The 21,120-nt window shown below is 38.4% G+C and overlaps 2 pseudogenes; both read left to right on the top strand.

Moving 5' to 3' along the window:
- The first annotated feature begins 9,839 nt into the window (after positions 1-9,839).
- Positions 9,840-9,945, top strand: LOC128859447 (5S ribosomal RNA; annotated as a pseudogene).
- Positions 9,946-10,352: 407 nt separating this feature from the next.
- Positions 10,353-10,466, top strand: LOC128859445 (5S ribosomal RNA; annotated as a pseudogene).
- The last annotated feature ends 10,654 nt before the right edge of the window (positions 10,467-21,120 follow it).

Genomic DNA, 21,120 nt, shown 5'->3' with positions numbered 1-21,120 from the left:
ACCTAAATGATGGTTTCCCAGCACCATTTCCTTGACCTTCATCCGTAGAAGACTTTGATGGACGACCAGATCGGGGTTAATCTTCCACCACTTTTCGGCCTTCTGCAAAAGCCGTATACCACTCGTAAACTCATGTTTTTGATAAAGCGTACTCGCCATAGGCTTTCTACAACATCCTTTTCTGCGAAATCCCGTTCAAAACACTAAATTGAAGACAAATTCTTTGTTCGATATTTTTATCTACAGTAAAAATCGCAGAGCACACCTGCGGTTGACTGATTAAACTAAATGCCAAAAACAAGCTAAGTGACAGATCTTGCTCAAACTCTGCGACACTATAGAGGATAGTTCTACCAACATTCCAGTAAAAAAAATTTTTTAACGCGCGCTTTTTAAATTAGCAATTCCCGAAATTTTTTTTACAGAATGTATATCGCGCTATCTACTAAGAGTATTTCATTAGAAGAAATTTTGTTTCTATTTCAGTTACTAAGGAAAAAATAGTGAACTGAAAACTTTAAAGCCGTTTTTCTCGAATTTTTGTTCCGTTTTTCCGGACGGCCGTCGTGAAAACAAATTTTCTATCTAACGGATTGAGCTGAAATTTAGATATGTTTTTCTACACATCAATAGTTCTGGCGGGTAGTAGATTTAATTTATTTCGTCCCTAATTTTCCATTTAGTCCGATTTCCACTTTAAAAAAGGCAATTTTCTTACGAAGTCCGCCATTTTGTTATTTTTTGTCAAAATCATTTGATCTTACTACCCGCCAGAACGACAAGCACACTGATTAATAAGCAATTTGTTTTTTCTGTTTCAGATGACCACAAGTGACGAAATCACGCCGGCCAGCCACTGTACCTCTTTTTTTTGCCGCTTGCTGCAGTGTACAAAAATAGTATCAAAACATTAAAAAAAAAAAAAAATTTTTTTATACACTTTCTGATACCTTTAATAACATATCACAAAATCAAACCGATTGAATTTTATTTTCCCTTCCAAAAAATGTCCCAAACATGGCCTCAAAAAACGTGTAAGTTACCAGACTACTACCTTAAGTTGCACTATCTACACGATCTACATACAATTTCTTGAAGCCCGCTATCACTACTCGCTATAAACTTTACTTTTTTGCCTCTTCCCGCTCACTTCTTTCCAAATTTCCTATTTAGAGTTTCCCCGTAATCTTCTAATTTTTTATCACTTTTTTTTGTGATTTTTTTAAATTTATTAGCGAATTTTTACACTGCCTGCGGTTTAACATCTCATTCTAGCTCAGACGCCATATTTAATTTCCAGCTCACCAATATAGCAAGCGAAATAAATCAAAATTTTCAAAATTAGTCTACAATTTGCAATAATTATCTTTTTCTCTCATAAATTCACACACACAGACACAAACCCGATATATCTATGTAACGTGTTTATTAAAATAAATATTTAAAAACATATCCAGCAAATTCGCGCCGTAATATAAACAAAAATAAGAGCCACACGCGCGCCGGAAAACAGAAATATTAATACAACTTTTACGAAATGCCGCGTTGCTGGCCAAATTCGTCACTTCCACACGCCCCGATGTCAACGCCACAACTGAACAGAAAATTCGCATGGAAATCGCACCGAGTCTATGCGACAGCACCGCCAATAACACCCACACAATTACTTATTGGTCCTATCACCAATTACTTTGGCGGCGCGTAGAATTCTGCTACTGTTGTTCTATGTTGTTGCTGCGTTGTTTGTTGTACCCAGACTGACGACCTAATGGTGACGTTGTATTGAAGAGACAAATGGAAGTCTTTTGTTTCTAATGAATTGAATTTGAGTGAATTTTTGTTTCCTTTGCACTTCCTTTGCATACAAACACAACATGTTGCAGGTTGTAGGTTTCATGTTGCATGTTGCATGTTGTCAGTTGGGCTTCGTTTAGGTTGCAAGCACGTGCTGCAGTTAGGTTTGATGCTGCATTGATTTCTAAGAGTATTCGAACCAGTAGTCCGATTGACTAACACATTTTAACGATATTCGCTACGAAATTCTCTGCTTAACGACAACTTTAACGATTTTGCCATTCGGCGACACATTTCAGAACGTAAAGCGATAATAAAGGGTGGTTTCAAGGGCCAATGTTGAATGTGAACCACACCTAAACGTAAAGTTTTTTTCTGCATTTCATTTGACATTTTTAAATTTCAGACAAAATCAATTTGAACCATGGAAAGATACACAATCGAGCAATCGTGTATGAAGAGGCGTCCACCTCAACTCGACGTCGTGCCCAACAATTGCACCTCTCACGCTCGTCGTTGATGAACATTATGCATAAAGACTTGCATTTACACGCTTACAATGTGCAATTGACTCAAGATCTAAAGCCTCTTGACCATTTCAAGCGTCGTTAATTGTCAGAATGGTGGCTGGCGGCATCATTGGGCCGTATTTTTTCCAAAATGAGGCCGGTCAGGCAGTTACTGTGAATAGTGTTCGCTATCGTAAGATGATAACGAACTTTTTATGGCTCGAATCGGAAGATATGGATGTAGACGATATGTGGTTTCAACAGGACGGTGCCACTTGTCACACAGCTAACGAAACAATGGGTCTTTTGCGCGAAAAATTTGATGGCCGAATAATCTGACGTCGCGGCGATGTCAATTGGGCGCCAAGATCATGTGACTTGACACCGTTGGACTTCTTTCTTTGGGGTTATTTGAAAGAAAAGGTGTACGTCGCTAAGCCAACAACAATTCAAGAGCTAAAGGATGAGATAATTCGGTACATTAACGGCATAGAACCTCAATTATGCCTCAGCGTCATCGAAAATTTGGACCATCGGATGGAGGTGTGCCGCCGAGGCCGCGGCGACCATTTGCCCGATATTTTGTTCCATGCATAATTGAGCCATACCAATATTATCATAATAAAGAGAAATGATAATAATTTCCTAAAAAAATTATATTTTATTCAAAATCAACCACCCTTTATTTCCATTGTGTCCGGGTATCCAGTAAATGGTGACCTTCCCATTTCCGCAGAGTTTATCCATTTAAGGTCTGCATTGCTGAGCACATTCCGTGTTAGTCCAAGGAGCTATAATTGTAATACCTCCTTGGCTATAAAGAAAAAAAACATTTGTCCGAGAGGACAAGGGGTTAATTCGAGAGTCAATTCAGCTGCTTTTGATGCTGCATAGATTGCGGATATATTTCAAGTAGAACAATATATTACAGTAATAAGGGAGTCTGAAAGACTTTTGGAGATCAAATTGCGGAGGAAAAACAACCGCTTCTACTCCTTCCGCCATTTCGAACCCATCTGTAAAGAAATTAGGTAAACATTTAAAAAACTATGAAACCTTTTTGTTGACGCTTCATAATTCATACCTTTCGGCCCAGTGCTGAGCATACGAAAGTCCCCTGGACAGCTGTGGATTACTTGAGCAGTTTGAGTAAATCGCAATATTTTTGCTGTGGCAAATGCACAAAGCCGTATATGTAATTTGTTTTTATTATTTAGCAAAAAAGTTATAAAATCCAAGCTAGGATGATTAATTTTGCGCCACCTTGTTGGTTGGTTGGTTGAGGTGGTTATTCACTAAGAATCCAATTAGTGCCTCCGCTGGCTTCCTCGCTACCAACAAGTTATAAGGTTATTCTTCATGACTATATCCAGTCTGTGCAATTGAGAAACCTCATAAGGTTGTTCACGTCTTTGTCGGTCAACTATTCGAAGTTTTCATAGGGCAGGGCGTTCACAGAGGAAGTGAAAGGGTTACCTTTTTCTCCTGAATACAATAATGGCAGTATATATGGTAAGAGGTACTCAATTTGGCTACCTGCTCTCCTATGCATCAGAAGCCAGTTATCACTGCCGGGAGTCTACGATCATCCAGGCATACATTCGTTTCATGTTTATCAATGTTGACGTTTGTTTGTCGTTTGTCTGATTTCTCCATCTATATAGCGCGATTTGTAGATATTTTAGGGAAATTTCTTTCTTGACGACATCCACTGGTTTGAATACCTACCATATTTTGCAAGACCGTTCTTCATGGCAGATCTCTCTCTTGCCAGTTCGTCCGCTTTTTCATTTTGCAAATATTGCGATGTCTCGAGAGCCAGATAAAGGTTACTTTATGGTTTACACTCAAGGTGGTAGGGTTATTTCTGCTTTTTTCACCAGTTTAGAAAATGTTGTGCCCGAATACATTGCCTGGATTGCAGCTCGGCTATCTGGAAAATAATAATATTGCACTTCAAAGAGAAGTCTTTGATTAGTAACCTTCACGCTTCCCCCATTACCAGTACTTCCGCCTGGAAGAGACTGCTAATATTAAAAAGACGCACAGATTTTTCAATCCTAGGTAGGTAGGTAGGTAGGTAGGTTAGATGGCAAGATTACCCCAGATACACTACAAGTAGCACTTATGTGCCGTTTTGCTACCATAATGTGGACCACTACCTGCGAAAAAGTTTAGGGAAGAGAAAACCTGCTACAGCCATCCAGTGCTGTTGATGTAGTGGAGAAGAGAAAAGGGATCTAGGCTGGAGAATTTCTTTAAGTCATCCCCAAAGGGCACGCTAAGGAATCTCAAGCGTCTAGCCACCAGAGCCGAAGCATTTGCAAAGAAAGTGGTCAACAGTCTCGTTTTCTGCAGAGTCCCCACAGCTTCTGCAATAGGGGTGGTAAGGAATTCCAAGCTTCTCCGCATAAGTACCGATCACCTAGTGACCAGGGAACACTGCAATGAGTTTGGAAATTGATTGGCGGGGGATTCCCATCACCTTAAGCGCTCTTTTATATTGTATTAGTGCTTTCAGTGCTTTCCGAGAGAGAAAGGGACAACCGAAATCGATTCTATCGGCCCCTTCCTGGCAAGCTCATCGGCAATTTCATTTCCCTCTATATTCCTGTACTCAGGAACCCAGATAAGGGAAATGTTTTCTGCATGTTCGAGACGTTTAAGTTCCTCCTTACAGGAGTTTACGAGAAGAGAGAAGCAATATGCAGACGACAGGGTCTTGATCGCAGCTTGACTATCGGAAAAAATATTTATGTCTCCCTCCCACCAGCGATCCGAAGCATTTTGCATGCGTGCAGGATCGCGAAGGCCTCGGCTTGAAAAACGCTGCTCGTTTCCGGCAGTTTAAAGGGGAAATATTGACTGATTTTGAGAAAACCCCCACTCCCACTCCAGATTCCATCATAGATCCGTCAGTGAAAACAGAGGTACCTACATCCGAGGCGACTCTCCCCTCTTTCCAATCTTGCCTGCTCGGAAAGGTAGCCCTAGCACAACCCTCAAAGCCCACTTTGCGGATGGAGAGATCAGTGCGAAGTACAGAGAATGAAGGGGTGATCTTCTTCGATATGCTACTATGTCTTACAGGAAGTTCCCTCAAGAGGCCAATCTCCTTCAACCTAACAGCGCTCAGAACAGCAATGGATTGAACTTGCAGATCTACGGGAAGTAAGTGCAGAATGACGTTGAGGGCAGCAGTGGGACATGTTCTACAAGTCCCAGTGATGCCCACACATGCAGTTCTCTGCCTCTCTCTAGTTTAGCGGTGTTGTAGCCCTTCTGAAGAGCTATCCACCAAACTAGGCAACCCCATGTCAAAATTGGCAGAACCAATAAGTTGTACCTCGAGAGTACGGCACATGGCTTAAGACCCTAGTTTTTGCCGAACATAGATTTACTGGTCTTCTTGGCTCGATTTTCTATGTGCAGCTTCCAGTGGAGCTTGGGGTCAAGTGTTACACCAAGATACTTGACTTCCGATGAGAGTAAGATACTGGTTGCTTAGTCTTGGAAGCTTAAAAGGTGGAGGCTTGTATTTCCTGGTAAATAGCATCAATTCCGTTTTGTCAGAGTTGACTCTGTGATCGCAACTGGCAGCCCAACTACTGAGTGTAGCCAGTGCGGCTTCCAAAATTTCAGCCATTACTGATGGGAAGGGTCCTGAGACCATTAGGACCAAGTCATCGGCATATGCTACCACCTTTACCCCACCCCTGTTCAAGCGAGTTAAAGCTTCATCAATAGCTACTATCCAAATGAGAGGCGAGAGGACGCCGCCCTGCGGTGTACCCCTATGTACGAACCTAGTGATTCTAGCCCCTCCTTCCACAGCATTTATTTCCCTACCACCCAGGAGGGACGAGATCCTGAGGTAAAGAGGTCTTTCTACCCCTAGCCTATTTAGAGCAGTGACAATTGACTCAGCCGTAACATTATTAAAGGCGCCCTTTATGTCTATAAAGGCCGCCAAAGTGAATTGTTTTCCCTCCAGAGACTGCTCTACAGTCCCTACTACCTAGTGTAAGGCTGTCTCGGTAGATTTCCCTTTCAGCTAAGCGTGTTGAGCGGGGATAGTCTAGTTTCAAAGTGCTCTCGAATGTCGATCACTTTTTCGATTCTAAGTTAATGAGAATATTTACTCGCTCCAACACCACAGTCCATTTTTGAACCATTTGTTTCGACAGTAGTGTGGAAATTGTTTAGTAAAGCCCCCTTAGTTCATTCCTACCGAGATGGAAAGATTCTTATTGAATGTCACCGTTGAGACGATGTAATCAGTTCTCCCAGAGGCGAATTCAGTTTTTCGTTTGTCAGTTTGTCGTTTGTCAGACTGGCATGGCCATACGTTTTTTCCTTCCAGCGACCCGCTTCATTTAACCCAAATACACTCATGGTTGCCTTCTTCTTGATATGGAGATGTACTTGCATCAACCCGTAGTATCGATATTTTTTTAGGTATAGCAAAATTCCCAGATAGGCACGCAGAAGTCCACTCGGTTACGGCGTCCGCTTTTAGCAATTTTATGCTTAGGAATTTAAAATTCTAGCTCGATCTTTTTATTTTGAGAGAATTTAGTCTGTAAGAAAATTATCTGTAGACTAAGTGCAATGAAATTCTCGATATTTGCGACCCTTTCGTACATTAGAATGACCACTTTACCCCTGCATGTGGCCTGAAATGTGGCACTACGTTCCACACTGGAGCTCTAGGAATTTATGATGAAGATTACCCAATTACAAAATTTCTATTATTGTAATGCAAAATACCAAGTAACCCAACCTACTTCCATCCGCCTCAGCCACTCAAGTACCGCAGACATCAACCAGATAAACTAAACCACCAAAAGCTTCCGTTGAAAAGCTCAGGTGCGCAGATACCGTTTTATTTGAGCTTTGATTTGGTGCTGAATAAGCACGAAATACAACTTTAAATAAATGGAGGGGAAATGAAAAAGCTGCGGCGAAGTACGAAACACGCACACACCCACACAATCCCATGCTTGAGCACACGTATGTATGTATGTACAAATGTGGTGTTTCGCACATTCACACACCGCCCGGTGGAGGCTGGGCAGCCTTTGAGTTTCCATTGAGTTGAGTCGATTTGCATATACAAACAAACAAACATACACACATGGCGCACTAGCGCTCAAAACTCCAGAATCAACATTTACGGAGCAGCGTTGAAAATTGTCTGATTTGTGAACGGATAGGCGTTTACTCACGCATACAAACACGAGCAGGCGACTGCTTACAGGATATACGTTTTGTGCATGGGGGGATAGGCGAGCACCTTGCAATAAGCAAACAAACAACAAATATATGCATGTATATGTGTGTGTACAAATACTCGCCAGAGCCCAGCACACACCTGCTGCTGCTGTTGCTGCTGATGCGCCAATCCTTTGTGGGCACTTTTACGTTCGACACGCAACTCCTGAAGCAGCTGTGGGTCAGAAGTTTGTTTTTTTATCGTTTCCTCTTTTGTTATGTTATTAGTTTTTAATATATTTGTTTTTTATTCTTTTGTTGTATTACTTCGTTTTTATTTTTCTATTATTCACTTTTATTATTTCGCTCCTTTGTTTTAAAAATTATTCTTATTTTTTATTGTCGTTTAACCTTTTCTTCTTCATTGTGCCGTTGTACTTATTATTATTAGATCCCAAGCGTTTGCAAGGCAACCGACCACACGCACACAAATATAACATCTTTTATAGAAATTCACATCATTACGTACACACATACATACATACAGGTATGTATAAGGTGAAGGTGACTTAGAAACACAGCAAAGCGCAACAAATAGCGCCATGTCGCTTCAAACCATTGCAAGAGGTCGCAGTGTCTATGCTAGCGAGAGTGTGAGTTTGAGTGCTGCTGTTGCTGGAAGTGGCACCTGTCTGCCGTTTGATCTGTCTACTTTATTTACAGGTCTTCCCTACTGCTATTGTGTTTCATTTATTAATAGCTTCGCCTGATTAGGCATAGAAGGTTTGTTGTTGATGCTAAATTTAGACTTTCACTGCAGCCAAAGTGTGTTTGTGTGGCTTTGAAGTGTAAGTAAAACAAATTTAATACCTGGAACTTGTATACGAATATTTCTATAAAAATAGCAAGCACGGCGCCAGAAATAAAAGTGATTGAACGATCTTTTTAAGATGTTTTAATAATAAAGGAATATTGAAATTTTGTTACGACGAAGCGCAATTCGTCAAAAAAAAAAAAAAAAAAACAAATCAAATATTTAAATAACCAAATAAATAACAAGTTTCGATGGTTCTTTAATTTTTTTAATTTTTGAATTTTTTGAATTTTTTTAATTTAATTATTAATTTTTATGGAAATATAGTTAGGCTAGGTTAGGTTGACCTGGCTGGCTGCAACCCATCACATATACCTATTGGTCCTTAGGAGTTTGACCCTTACGTTTCCTTGTAGTAGGCTTCTTGTAATACGTCTGCGTCTTTTGCGAATCTAAGTAAGCTCTGGTGCTCTAACCCCGAGAGACACTCTTCGTCTAAGTTGGAACATTTTAACGTTTTCCAGGGACTTAGAAAACATTTTGAAAGTCAAACTGTCGCGTTAAAACTTTCATTTGCATTCTGCGTATGACCACCAAGGCATCGCTCATCATCTTTGAACAAATCTTCGTGCATTGGTAAGAGATGCTGTTTTATTTCTTCACCAAGTAATGGAGCTAAAACTTCGTTTCGAGGACCTTGATTTAGAGCAATAGCCTTCTGCCACTTGCACCAGCTATTGACGCCTACTGGACAGTTTTCAGGTCGCGGTTCTTCTTTAGTAGTAAAAATATGATAATAAGTTGCCATTATGGATTTTTTCATTTCGTTACTACTGTTAATATTTCTCTGAATGCTCAAACCCGAGTATTTTGTTCACAATTTTATCAGTTAGTTTTTCTCTCCCAGAAAGTTTCTTTTCTTATATTTTCTATATTTCTCGACAAAACCTTATTCGTATAGTAATATTACACGTGCATAGAAACGTTAATATATTTAAATACTTACTAAAATATATAAGAGTATTTCCAGTGACTGGACAAAAGAAATATTTTGTCTTTATAATGAAAGGGTACCCTTTATATTCAGCGCTCCGACTACCTGGCTCGCTAGTTTACAGTACGCGCTCCGGCATGATCCATTATAATAGCTATAAATATTCGAAAATTCTTTTTCCCCTTGTCAGTACACACTCAACATACTATTATATATTTTCAGATTAGGGGGGAAAAAATTGATGTTTTAAAAAAATTTACATGGACTTCCCCCTTTAAGTAAGTTGATAAACTGTTTTTATGATACATCGATTCATCTATGGGGGCCTACAAGACAACCTTTAGAGGAGAAACTAAGCGCAAAAGTTACCAATTTGTTCCTAATTCGATGATCTTTAAATACGGAAAATAGGCGAAAGTACGATATCGGCCTTATGTTTTCTATAAGCACCAAAGAGCAGCTACTCGGTAATCCATTTCGAAATTACTTATGTTACTTACTATACCACGTCATAGTCAACGACCATACCACGCTGAAAACATCGGTTCTCGTCCGATCACCGAAATTAAGCAGCGTCGGGCGCGGTTAGTACTTCGATGGGGGACCACGAGTTGTTGGCTTTTGCCGAATTTAGTATCTAACCGTGCCGCCAGAGCTTTGATTATTATGAGTAAAATTACAGAAAGAAAAAAAATACACTTTTCCGTAAATTTGGTATAATTATTTAGTCAGTTAAGGTTTTTTATATATGTTATATCTTTAGTTTTATTTTTATGACAACGACCCTATCTACGCTTAAAACATCGGTTCTCATCCAATCCCAAAATTAAGCGGCTTCGGGCGTCGTCAGTACTTGGATGGGGGACCGCTTTGGAAGACCGCGTGTTATTGGCCTTACCCGAATTTAATATGTAACAGTACAAAGAGAAAAAATAAAATTTTCCGTAAATTTGGTATAATTATTTAGTAAGCTAAGGCTGTTTCTTTAATATATACATTAAATGTATATATTTTTTTAAATTCTTATGCTAATGACGACACTGAAAACATCGGTTCTCGTCCGATCACCGAAATTAAGCAGCGTCGGGCGCGGTTAGTACTTGGATGGGGGACCACTTGGGAATACCGCGTGTTGTTGACCTTTTCAGCCGATGGCCTGTGCTGCTAGTGCTGCTGCCTCCTTATATTTGTATAACTTGTTATTATACAAATTGAATAATAATAATAATAAGTTATTCTTAATTGGCTACATGTAATCGAAAGCCAACTGATTTTTATGTAGCCCAAACAACTATTTTTGCCTCATTTGTCAACTTTTTGTTAGTAGCAGAGAATTAATTGTTGTCTAAAAATTTGTTCATAATGCTTGTTTAATTTTTTTATTAATTTTTTTTTGTTATTATTAATTAAAACACGTTCTTGATGGCAATTGGTAACATAGGAGCATTAGAAACTTCTGCTTAAATTTTTTATTCAGATTTTTTCTTTAAATATGTTTCATATTCGCCTTCCGAAGTATGCCGTTTTATGCCTCAAAGGCTATTCTGCCGCGACAATTAGAGTCGTAGAAATAGGAAAAAGTCACCTGTTGCATTTTTTACTTTGTTAGATGTGAAGAAAGCTTATTGTTTTAAGGAATTCATAAGCTTTTTCGCAAATTTTCGATGCGAAAGAAATACAAATTCGCCTGTAAATATATGTTAAATTCTTATTGATTCTGTAACATGACAGTTTATAATTATATTTTAATTAAGGAAATAAAAAATAAAAATAAAAAAACAAAAAATATCAAAATAAATAATTAAAAAATAATTAAATAAATAATAAAAAATTCAATAAATAAATAATAAAAAAATTAATAAATAAATAATAAAAAAAAAATTAATAAATAAAAAAAAAATAATAATTAAATAAAAACAAATAATTGATAAAACAACATAAATAAATAAAAAATATTAATAAAATAAAAATAAATAAAAAGTAAATAAATAAATTGAAAAAATAAATAAAAAATAAATAAATAAAAACCAAAAACTAAGTAAATAAAATTGAATAAATAAATAATTTAAAATTGAATAAATAAATAATAAATAAATAAAAAAAACTTAACAAGTAAAAAACAAACAAATAATAAGTAAACAAAATTAAAAAAAAAAGTGAATACATAAGTAGAAAATAAATAAATAATAAATAAAGAAATAAACAAAAAAACCATAAAAAAAATAAATAATTAAAAATAAATAATTAAAAAATAGATATAAAGTAAATAAATAAATAGAAAAAGTACTTAAGTTAAAAAAAAAAATAAATAAAAAACAAAAACTAAATAAATAAAATTGAATAAATAAAGAAATAAGTAAGTAAATAAATAAAAAAATAAATAAATAATTAAAAATGAATAAATGAAAAAACTTTATAAGTAAAAATAAGAACAAAATTTATACATAAGTAGAAAAAGAAATAATAAATAAAGAAATTAAAAAAAAAATAAAGAAATAGATAGTAATAAGAAAAAATGCATAAACAAATGAAATTCTTAGTGATCAGTTGCCCTTTGTCAGATGCCTGTTTCTAAAGCCTAGGAAAACGTCGTTGATTTCTCTTAGATTTCTCTTTTTTCCCTCACTTTCTTCAAATTGATGCTTAACGTCATGTCTCATGTATCATGTCACATATAAACGGTTTTCCAATAAGAGGTGTTATTCTGATATATTTAAATAAAAATTGTATTTTTTAATATAAATGATCGGATGTTTATTTCATTATAAAGAGGAAGGTATGCAAATAACATCAGGTAAATGACCAGCACGACCACGCTTGCAGGACAATATCCTTTTCATGAAATTTTCCATAACCGAATTGCAAAGTGGCTGCCCTATGTCCTCGATATCCTCACGAATTCCATCTTTGAGGTCTTGAATCGACCCTGGGCTGTTGGCGTAGACCTTCTCTTTCACGTGGCTCCAAAGAAAAAAGTCACAAGATGTTAAATCACGAGATCTCGGTGACCTCTTCGAGAGATAACTCGGTCCGGAAATTTTTTCCGTGAAAGATCAATGGTTTCGTTGCTTGTGTGGTACGTAGCGCCATCTTGTTGAAAATAAACGTTGTCCAGATCAATACCATCCAATTCCGGCAATAGAAATCGTTAATCATCTCTCCTGTTTAACACCCAACATCTGTTATTGGAAAACCCTTTATTTGCCAATATAAGTTTCACTCCCTGCACATTTCCATATAAATACGAAAAAAATATTTTACAGTAACCTGAAACATACCTAAAAAATGAGATTACATTTCATTTGAAAGCATTCTTTGGTATATAATATTTGAAATAAATTTCACACCTGCGCAACCCACGCGAAATTCGATTTTCGCTGCCATAAAGACCATTTCAATGAATTTCTGCCACGGTTACACAATGCAGCGTTGCGTGCGCTGTTGTTGCAAAACAAAAAAAAAAAACATTTGCGCTCACATAACCGATTTGAATTACCTAAATAATTAAATTGCAAATAAATTGGAGGTATCCCTAGGCACCGCATTAGCAAATTTCTCCTCGATAATTTATTGCCCGATCATTTGCACCGTCATCATTTAGGAAACCCTTTTGACATTTTCCACTTCGCCATTCATTTTAATCAGCCGCAATTAATAACGGCAACGGCCTAGTGATTTTAAGCGAGTAACAAATTTTCATACACAAATCCCAGCAGGATTTCTTGTCATTTCAAAAATATTGATATGTGTGCACAGCTACTTTTTCTGGTAAAACTCACAGCCTCCTAAGCTGTAGATTGGCGGGAAAATATTAATTGCACAAAAGTCAACAATATCCCATAAATCAAAGCAAATAATTTCATTAAAATGTCAATCTAAGTGAAGAGTAAAAAAAAAAGAAAGTAAAGAAATGTTTGTGCTCGTGTGAATTTGCACTTTTTATACCCGGTGCATGGTTTTAGTGGCATGTTTATGGATAGAGTCATAGGTATAGCTATCGGCAGGGGAAGCACTTCCATGAAATATTGCGCAGCCATCACATTGGATGTAAAAAATACCTTCAACAAGGCAAAATGGTCTAACATACTGCTAGCTTTAATTTCTTGTTGTTTTCTATTTTTAAGACAATTCTTAAATAAATAATATCAATAAGCTATGCATGTAAAAAAAATTTGAATGATTGTCCGAGTATTTGAATTTTCAGTGCGAGTCTTGCTTACACTAAGAGTGCCACGTAAATCTCGCGCCGTTGAGATATTCCAATTTATGTTCGAGTTTTACGTTGCTGAGATAGATGGGCGGATATACGTATGAATAGACAGGTATGGCTAAATCGAAGTCTCTCGCCATTATGAAAATGTTTATGTACATAAATATGTAAGTTTGTTAATCAGTCAAGCTGTTACAAAGAATCGTTATATGGTAATAAACTTATGCTTTAGTTCGCAAGGGCTTTTTCTTTTCCTGTTTTGATTATTAGCTTCATCATTAGCTACCCTCTTCTTATTTTTGTTTTTATTTTTCGTGTATTTGTGCATGGAAAATTTAAGTTTGAGTGCAAAATGGACATGACATTAATGACCTTTTTACTATTGGGTTGCCCATATTCGACGGACACATGTGTTTTTTTTCTTAAATCAAAGAAAAACACAATGTTTTTGATGTTGACGATAATAATCATTTTATTTGGTTCAAGTAGATTTGTTGGCATCACGTTTTGAATACGATATCTCTCAAATGGCCGCCTTGAGCCTGTACGGCGTATTGTGCCCGTTTTGCAGCATTTTCCAAAGTTTTAGCTAACATTTCGGCTGGAATAGCGGCTATTTCCTCCCGGATGTTGTTCTTGAGCTCTTCTATGGCCTTTGGCTTATTAATATAAACCTTTTATTTTAAATATCTCCACAGAAGAAGTCAGGTCGCGTTAAATCGGGCGAACGCGGTGGCCAGTCAAAATCGCCATTTTTCGACATCAAACGACGAGGAAACAATTTCTTCAAAAAATCGATTGTGGTGCGAGCTGTGTGTGGAGGAGCGCCTTCTTGTTGAGACCAGAACTGCCTCATACGCTTTCGACGAATAATTGGCATCACAAAAGTGGTTATCATTTCGCGATAACGCTCCTGATTGACGGTAACAGCTTGACCATCTTCATTTTCAAAGACAAACGGCCCAATAATCGTTTTCGCACTAACGCCGCACCAAACAGTGACTTTTTCATCGTAAAGAGGTACCTCTTGAATTTCGTGAGGATTTTCAGTGACGTAAATATGGCAATTTTGCTTGTTTACCGTCCCATTCAATAAGAAATGAGCCTCATCGGATATGATGATTTTGTTCCAAAATTGCTCGTCATCTTCAGCCATTTCGATGACTCTTTGGGCCCATTCCAATTGACGAGGCTTGTCCGCAGGCAACAATCTTTGCGTGAATTGAATCTTATACAGGAATAAATGCAAATCAATGCAGATAATTCGTTGTAAAGTGGTCCGAGCAATGCCCAACTGCTGAGAACGGCGATTTTGGGATGTCCTTGGCGACGTCTCAACACTCAACCCGTACAAGAGCAATATTCTCATCCGATCGCCTTGGTCGGTTTTGATTTGGCCTCTTTGGACTAGAAAGAGCATCACCAGTCGACAACCTTTCGTACAAACGTTTAATGGTGTTCTTACAAAACGCACTTTTCACATTATTTAATTTTTTATACGCACGTTGAGTTTTCACAATTGACTTCTTTTGTTGAATGTAAATTTCAACAATTTGAGAGCGCTTGCGTGGCGTCTACTGTTCCATGGTAAAAATCTGCTTAGACTTATGCTTCCAACGCGATATGTCATTAAGCGATCTGACGTCTCTGTCAAAAGATACAGGGTTGCCAGATGGGTCCGTCGAATATGGGCAACCCTGTAGTACCCGCAAAGGTAGCAATATTTCTCTAGCTCAAGATTTTATAAGTTTCAATGAGGTATCGGAATGAGAAGTTTTGATTTTTGATTTTGTGTTGCCATTTTTTTAGGCACTCTAACACATTTTATTAATCACTGCTTCAGAATTCCATGCTTTCCAACAAATTGGAATAAGGCCATTATCATTCCTGTAACCGAAAGATGCAATGCTACTTACCCTATAAGCATTTTACCTGCCTTTTCAAAGGTATCCGAGTCGCTTTTGGCAAGTTAAATTTTATTATTCGTTCCGGAAAATAATTTATTGGAGCACAGATATACATAGGCATCCGCATGTTGCTTCATGAGATGTTAAAATATCAGCTAGATATTTTGCATGTAACTCTGCTTTTTGGGAATTGTTGTTAGCCCATTTTCCTTATTTTATCTTGAGAGGAGATTTGTGGATTTTTTTAGTAATTAGTGCATTTTCGTAAGGAGTCATCCACATGACTATCGTTGGACAATGAATGCACGTGACAAGAAAAATTATCATTTTTAAATTTCGTTATTATCCGACTAAGGTCTTTGCTCATTTTGTTCAGCCTAGTTTTATTTATTGGTGCTCGAGCTCGATGACACTTACTGCGAAGTTTTCTCTTTAGTGAAATAAGATCGCTGATATGCGTTGGGTATTGTGTATCGGCTGCGGTTTTTTAATAGTTGCAGTACTTTTCCTTGTTTCCCAAGTTCCACGTTGGCCATAAAATTTTGAACTTCTTTATCGAATTGCTCCACATTAAGTGTTTGTGTTTCATTATTTTTGCAATTTTTTAGAATTTCCTTAAGTAATCAAAATTTGTGAGTCGGTTTCTCTATCGGTTCTTCAAAAATTATATGCTCGCAGAGAGACAAATATATTGGTGAGTGATCCGGGGTAAGATAATCACGTATCTTCAGTTTCTAGGTGGTGTCGTGATATTTTGTTAACTGTGAAGAAATCGATTATGTCAGGCATTTTTTTGAAATCAGTTGGTCAGCACGTTGAGTGCGTCCCATCCAGCCAACTGCATTGCTTTAGACAATTCTCCTTCTTTCGTTCTAGTTAGTCTTGAGCACCTATATACGTTCTCACTATTGAAGTCTCCACCAATGATGAATCTATTTGTACATCTTTTTAATAGTTTATAATATTTCTCATATTTAATCCGGTGTCTTGGGTCTATATAGTCTGATGAGCGAATAGGTTTTGAACTTCCTTGATGGTTACTGCTGTAACTTGAAACTCAGCACCAGAAACTTTTTCTTCTTCGAAATGCTCCATGCAGTTGTTTATTATTATTGAACTACCATTGATGTTGCGTCTAATAATGTTACGCTTTGCGCCTATGGCTTCAAAAGATATGACCCAATTTCTTTATGAAAAAACCAAATTCAAGAATACAGCATTTTTGATTATCTGTCGCCTAGAAGCTGTATATTTTTGCGTAGGCTAATTGAATTAAAAACTCCCAAATATCTTTACGAGAAAATAAATTTGATGGAATCTAACTGCCATCAAATTCTGATTGTCCCCAAATATTCTTCCTTAGCATCATCAGGGTTGTTCTCCATTAATGCTGTGAGGCTTTTGAATTCAATTCCTGAATCTGTCAAGTCTTCTGATTCTGATAATAAACATAGTTCTGATTAAACTAAATAGTGTTGCAAAACACAACAAAGTTCGTCATATTTGGGTGCGCGGACATTGTGGTATTACAAGGAACGAATTAGCTGATAAACTGGCAAATGAAGGCTCTGCAAGTATGCCACTAGGGCCTGAACCCTTTCTAGGTGTCAATTCTGCATCGATTCAACTATGGATTGACGACTTCATGAGGTCTACCCGTAGAGGACGTTGGTCTGAATTGAACTTGTGCAGAGTAGCCAAGCGTAGTAGGGCGTTTTCCTGTAAGAACAAAGACGGCGATCTGGTGACTGACGTACAGAGCAATCTTAAATTATGGAGGGAACACTTCTCGAACCTGTTAAACGGTGACAGCTGCGCATGTCATAGAGAATGTGAAGATCCCGATACCCCAATCGTTGACGACGGAATTGTCGTTCCGTTACCCGACCATGACGAGGTGAGAATAGCAATATCACGGCTAAAAAACAACAAAGCCGCGGGCGCCGACGGACTGCCGGCTGAGCTATTCAAACATGGCGGCGAGGAGCTGGTAAGGTGCATGCATCAGCTCCTATGCAAAATATGGTCGGATGAAAGCATGCCTGCCGATTGGAATTTAAGTGTGCTCTGCCCAATCCATAAGAAGGGCGATCCTGCAATTTGTGCCAATTACCGCGGGATTAGTCTTCTAAATATCGCCTATAAGGTTCTAGCGAGCGTATTGTGTGAAAGGCTGAAGCCCACCGTCAACCAACTGATTGGACCTTATCAGTGTGGCTTCAGACCTGGAAAGTCCACCATTGACCAAATATTCTCAATACGCCAAATCTTGGAAAAGACCCATGAAAGGAGAATCGACACACACCACCTTTTCGTCGACTTCAAAGCTGCATTCGACAGTACGGAAAGGAGTTACTTGTATGCCGCGATGTCTGAATTTGGTATCCCCGCAAAACTAATACGGCTATGTAAGATGACGTTGCTCAACACCAGCAGCGCCGTCAGAATTGGGAAGGACCTCTCCGAGCCGTTTGATACCAAACGAGGTTTCAGACAGGGTGACTCGCTGTCGTGTGACTTCTTTAACCTGATGTTGGAGAGCATCGTACGAGCCGCAGAACTTAATCGCTCAGGCACAATTTTTTATAAGAGCGTACAATTGCTGGCGTATGCCGATGATATTGACATCATCGGCCTTAACAACCGCGCTGTTAGTTCTGCCTTCTCCAAACTGGTTAAAGAGCCAAAGCGAATGGGTTTGGTGGTGAACGAGGACAAAACGAAGTACCTCCTGTCTTCAAACAAACAGTCGGCGCACTCGCGTATCGGCACCCACGTCACTGTTGACAGTTATAATTTTGAGGTTGTAAAAGACTTCGTGTATTTAGGAACCAGCATTAACACCGATAACAATGTCAGCCTTGAAATCCAACGTAGAATCTCTCTTGCCAACAAGTGCTACTTTGGACTAAGTAGGCAATTGAGCAGTAAAGTCCTCTCTCGACGAACAAAACTAACACTCTACAAGACTCTCATCATGCCCGTCCTAACGTATGGCGCAGAAGCTTGAACGATGACAACATCCGATGAAGCGACGCTTGGAGTGTTCGAGAGAAAGATTCTGCGTAAGATTTTTGGACCTTTGCACGTTGGCAATGGCGAATATCGTAGACGATGGAACGATGAGCTGTATGAGCTTTACGACGACATAGACATAGCGCAGCGAATAAAGATCCAGCGGCTTCGTTGGCTGGGTCATGTCGTCCGAATGGATACAAACGCTCCGGCTTTGAAAGTATTCGATGCGGTACCAGCTGGTGGTAGCAGAGCAAGAGGAAGGCCTCCTCTGCGTTGGAAAGATCAGGTGGAGAAGGACTTGGCTTCACTTGGTGTGTCCAATTGGCGCCGGTTAGCACGAGAGAGAAACGACTGGCGCGCTTTGTTAATCTCGGCCAAAATCGCGTAAGCGGTTATCGCGCCAATTAAGAAGGAGAGAGAGTAGCCAAGTGATTTGTGAAAGAATTAAACAGGAAAATAGCGACCTTTCTCCTAAAACTCAGCAGAAAAGGCGTGAGAGTACTGGTGGGTGTAACACCTGTGGTCAGCATATGGCTTTCATGGGGGCCGTCGACAGCCCGATATGCCTATCCAGTTTTGAGGATGACGACACTGCAGAGCATTTTCTCTGTAACTGTCCGGCGTTTTCCAGAATCAGACTTAGGGTATTGGGTTGTGATATACTGAGTATGGACAAAGTTCATACTCTTCCTCTTCCGGATCTCTTAAGATTCATCAATGAATCCAAGATATATGTGGAAGAGTGACCTCAAACTAATTTTTGCGTCATACCACCCACTTTTTATCTTTTCTATCTCTATTCTTTCTACTGATATCTATCCGGGTGTAATACAATATTCTCCTGATGGAGTGCTTGGAGTTGTCCGACCCCCCACAAATCTAATATAATCTAATCAATGAGTTTTTCCATTTTCTTAAAGTATGAATATTGTGTGAGAGTTTTAAGTAAATCCGACAAACACTTTTCGAGTTATTCAAAAATTAACAAAGGACGCTCGGGGGCTCCGGAGCAGATAAAAAAAATAAATAATTGGCGCGTACACTTCTGTTAGGTATTTGGCCGAGCTCCTCCTCCTATTTGTGGTGTGCGTCTTGATGTTGTTCCACAAATGGAGGGCCCTACAGTTTCAAGCCGACTCCGAACGGCAGATATTTTTATGAGGAGCTTTTTCATGGCAGAAATACACTCGGAGGTTTGCCATTGCCTGCCGAGGGGCGACCGCTATTAGAAAAATGTTTTTATTAATTTTGCCTTCACCGAGATTCGAACTAACGACCTCTCTGTGAATTCCGAATGGTAATCACGCACCAACCCATTCGGCTACGGCGGCCGCCGCGGGAGCAGATAGCAAAACTTTAAATGCCAAACTATGTTTTTTGAACTGGTGATGACTGTATAGTAGGGCGGGTCGATTTGTGGGGAGGCAAAAAAATCGCTCATTGCTCTGTGAAAATCGTATTCTAGGGATCAAAATAAGAAACTTTGCCGAAGGAACCATACCTTTAAAACGAATTCTGATATCCTCCAATTTTGGTCGAACTTTTTAGTTTCTTTTCTCATGTAAAGGCCAAAAATGGTGATATTTTGAAATGATTGTATGGGGAACCCCCCAAGGGAGTTCCAGGGGGTGTGCAACTCGCATGGGTGGATCGGCCGTCCAAAGTTAGTGGGGGTCGGTCATACATTTCGACTCGATTGGGTCAAAGTGGGATTTTTCGTTCGACCCAAATTGGGGGACATCAGAATTCGTTTTAAAGGTATGGTTCCTTCTGCAAAGTTTCTTATTTTGATCCCTAGAATACGATTTTCACAGAGCAATGAGCGATTTTTAAATCGACCCGCCCTACTGTATAGTAACGCCGCTTGGTAGATTTCAATAAAATTTGTACTGCTTTTAAAAAACATAAAAAACTTGTGGCTGATGGAAGGACTTTTTTTGTCAAAATTTCAAGTTTTTTTAAAAAATTAATTGTGGGTTTTTTTCTCGAAAATCTGAGAAAAATTTCTTGTAGCCTCCATATTGTTAATTTTGGAAAAAACAAGCTTCGATCAGCCACAAGATTATCTATTAATAAAACTAATTTCTCTTGTTCGATTGATTTCAGATGAATCTCCAAGGACTTGTGATGATCACCGCAAGGGACTGCTAGAGAAATGGGCTCCACACAAACAGCGATAACTTTTACAATTATTAATTTTTTTTGTTGATATTTTCCTAAAGACAAGTCGAAACTTGGTGTATTAATGCTATGTTTTTATTTTTGTAAAATAAAGCGACTGACTAGCAAAAAATCATTTTGGGCCTCTGACTACCCCTAACCACACCACAAGAAAAAAATTTTTATTTTTTTTTCTGTCAGTTCTGTCAGTTTTGTGTTGCAACAAATAATCGCTTCTAAGCCAAGCTATAAAAATGTGTGACCGCCAGCCGTACATTAATAAAAGTGATATACGCATAGCCACAAGTGCAAATGGCGCTCAACGTATTAGATAAATCTATTTAAGCGCCCCACTTGAAATTAAAGTCTTCTTTAATATGAAGCAGAGAAAAAAGTAAAATGTGTTTTAGCAAAAATCCTGGAACTATTGAAGCCAAGCATTGTCTTTGTTGTTTTGATTACTCGTACTTTCATGCGCTCTTTTGTTTGCACCTTCTAAT

This window comes from Anastrepha ludens, chromosome 3, assembly GCF_028408465.1.
Source record: "Anastrepha ludens isolate Willacy chromosome 3, idAnaLude1.1, whole genome shotgun sequence".
In the NCBI taxonomy this organism is placed as follows: domain Eukaryota; kingdom Metazoa; phylum Arthropoda; class Insecta; order Diptera; family Tephritidae; genus Anastrepha; species Anastrepha ludens.
Note: the sequence above shows the minus strand (reverse complement) of the source record. Positions and strands in the feature narration are given on the sequence as shown.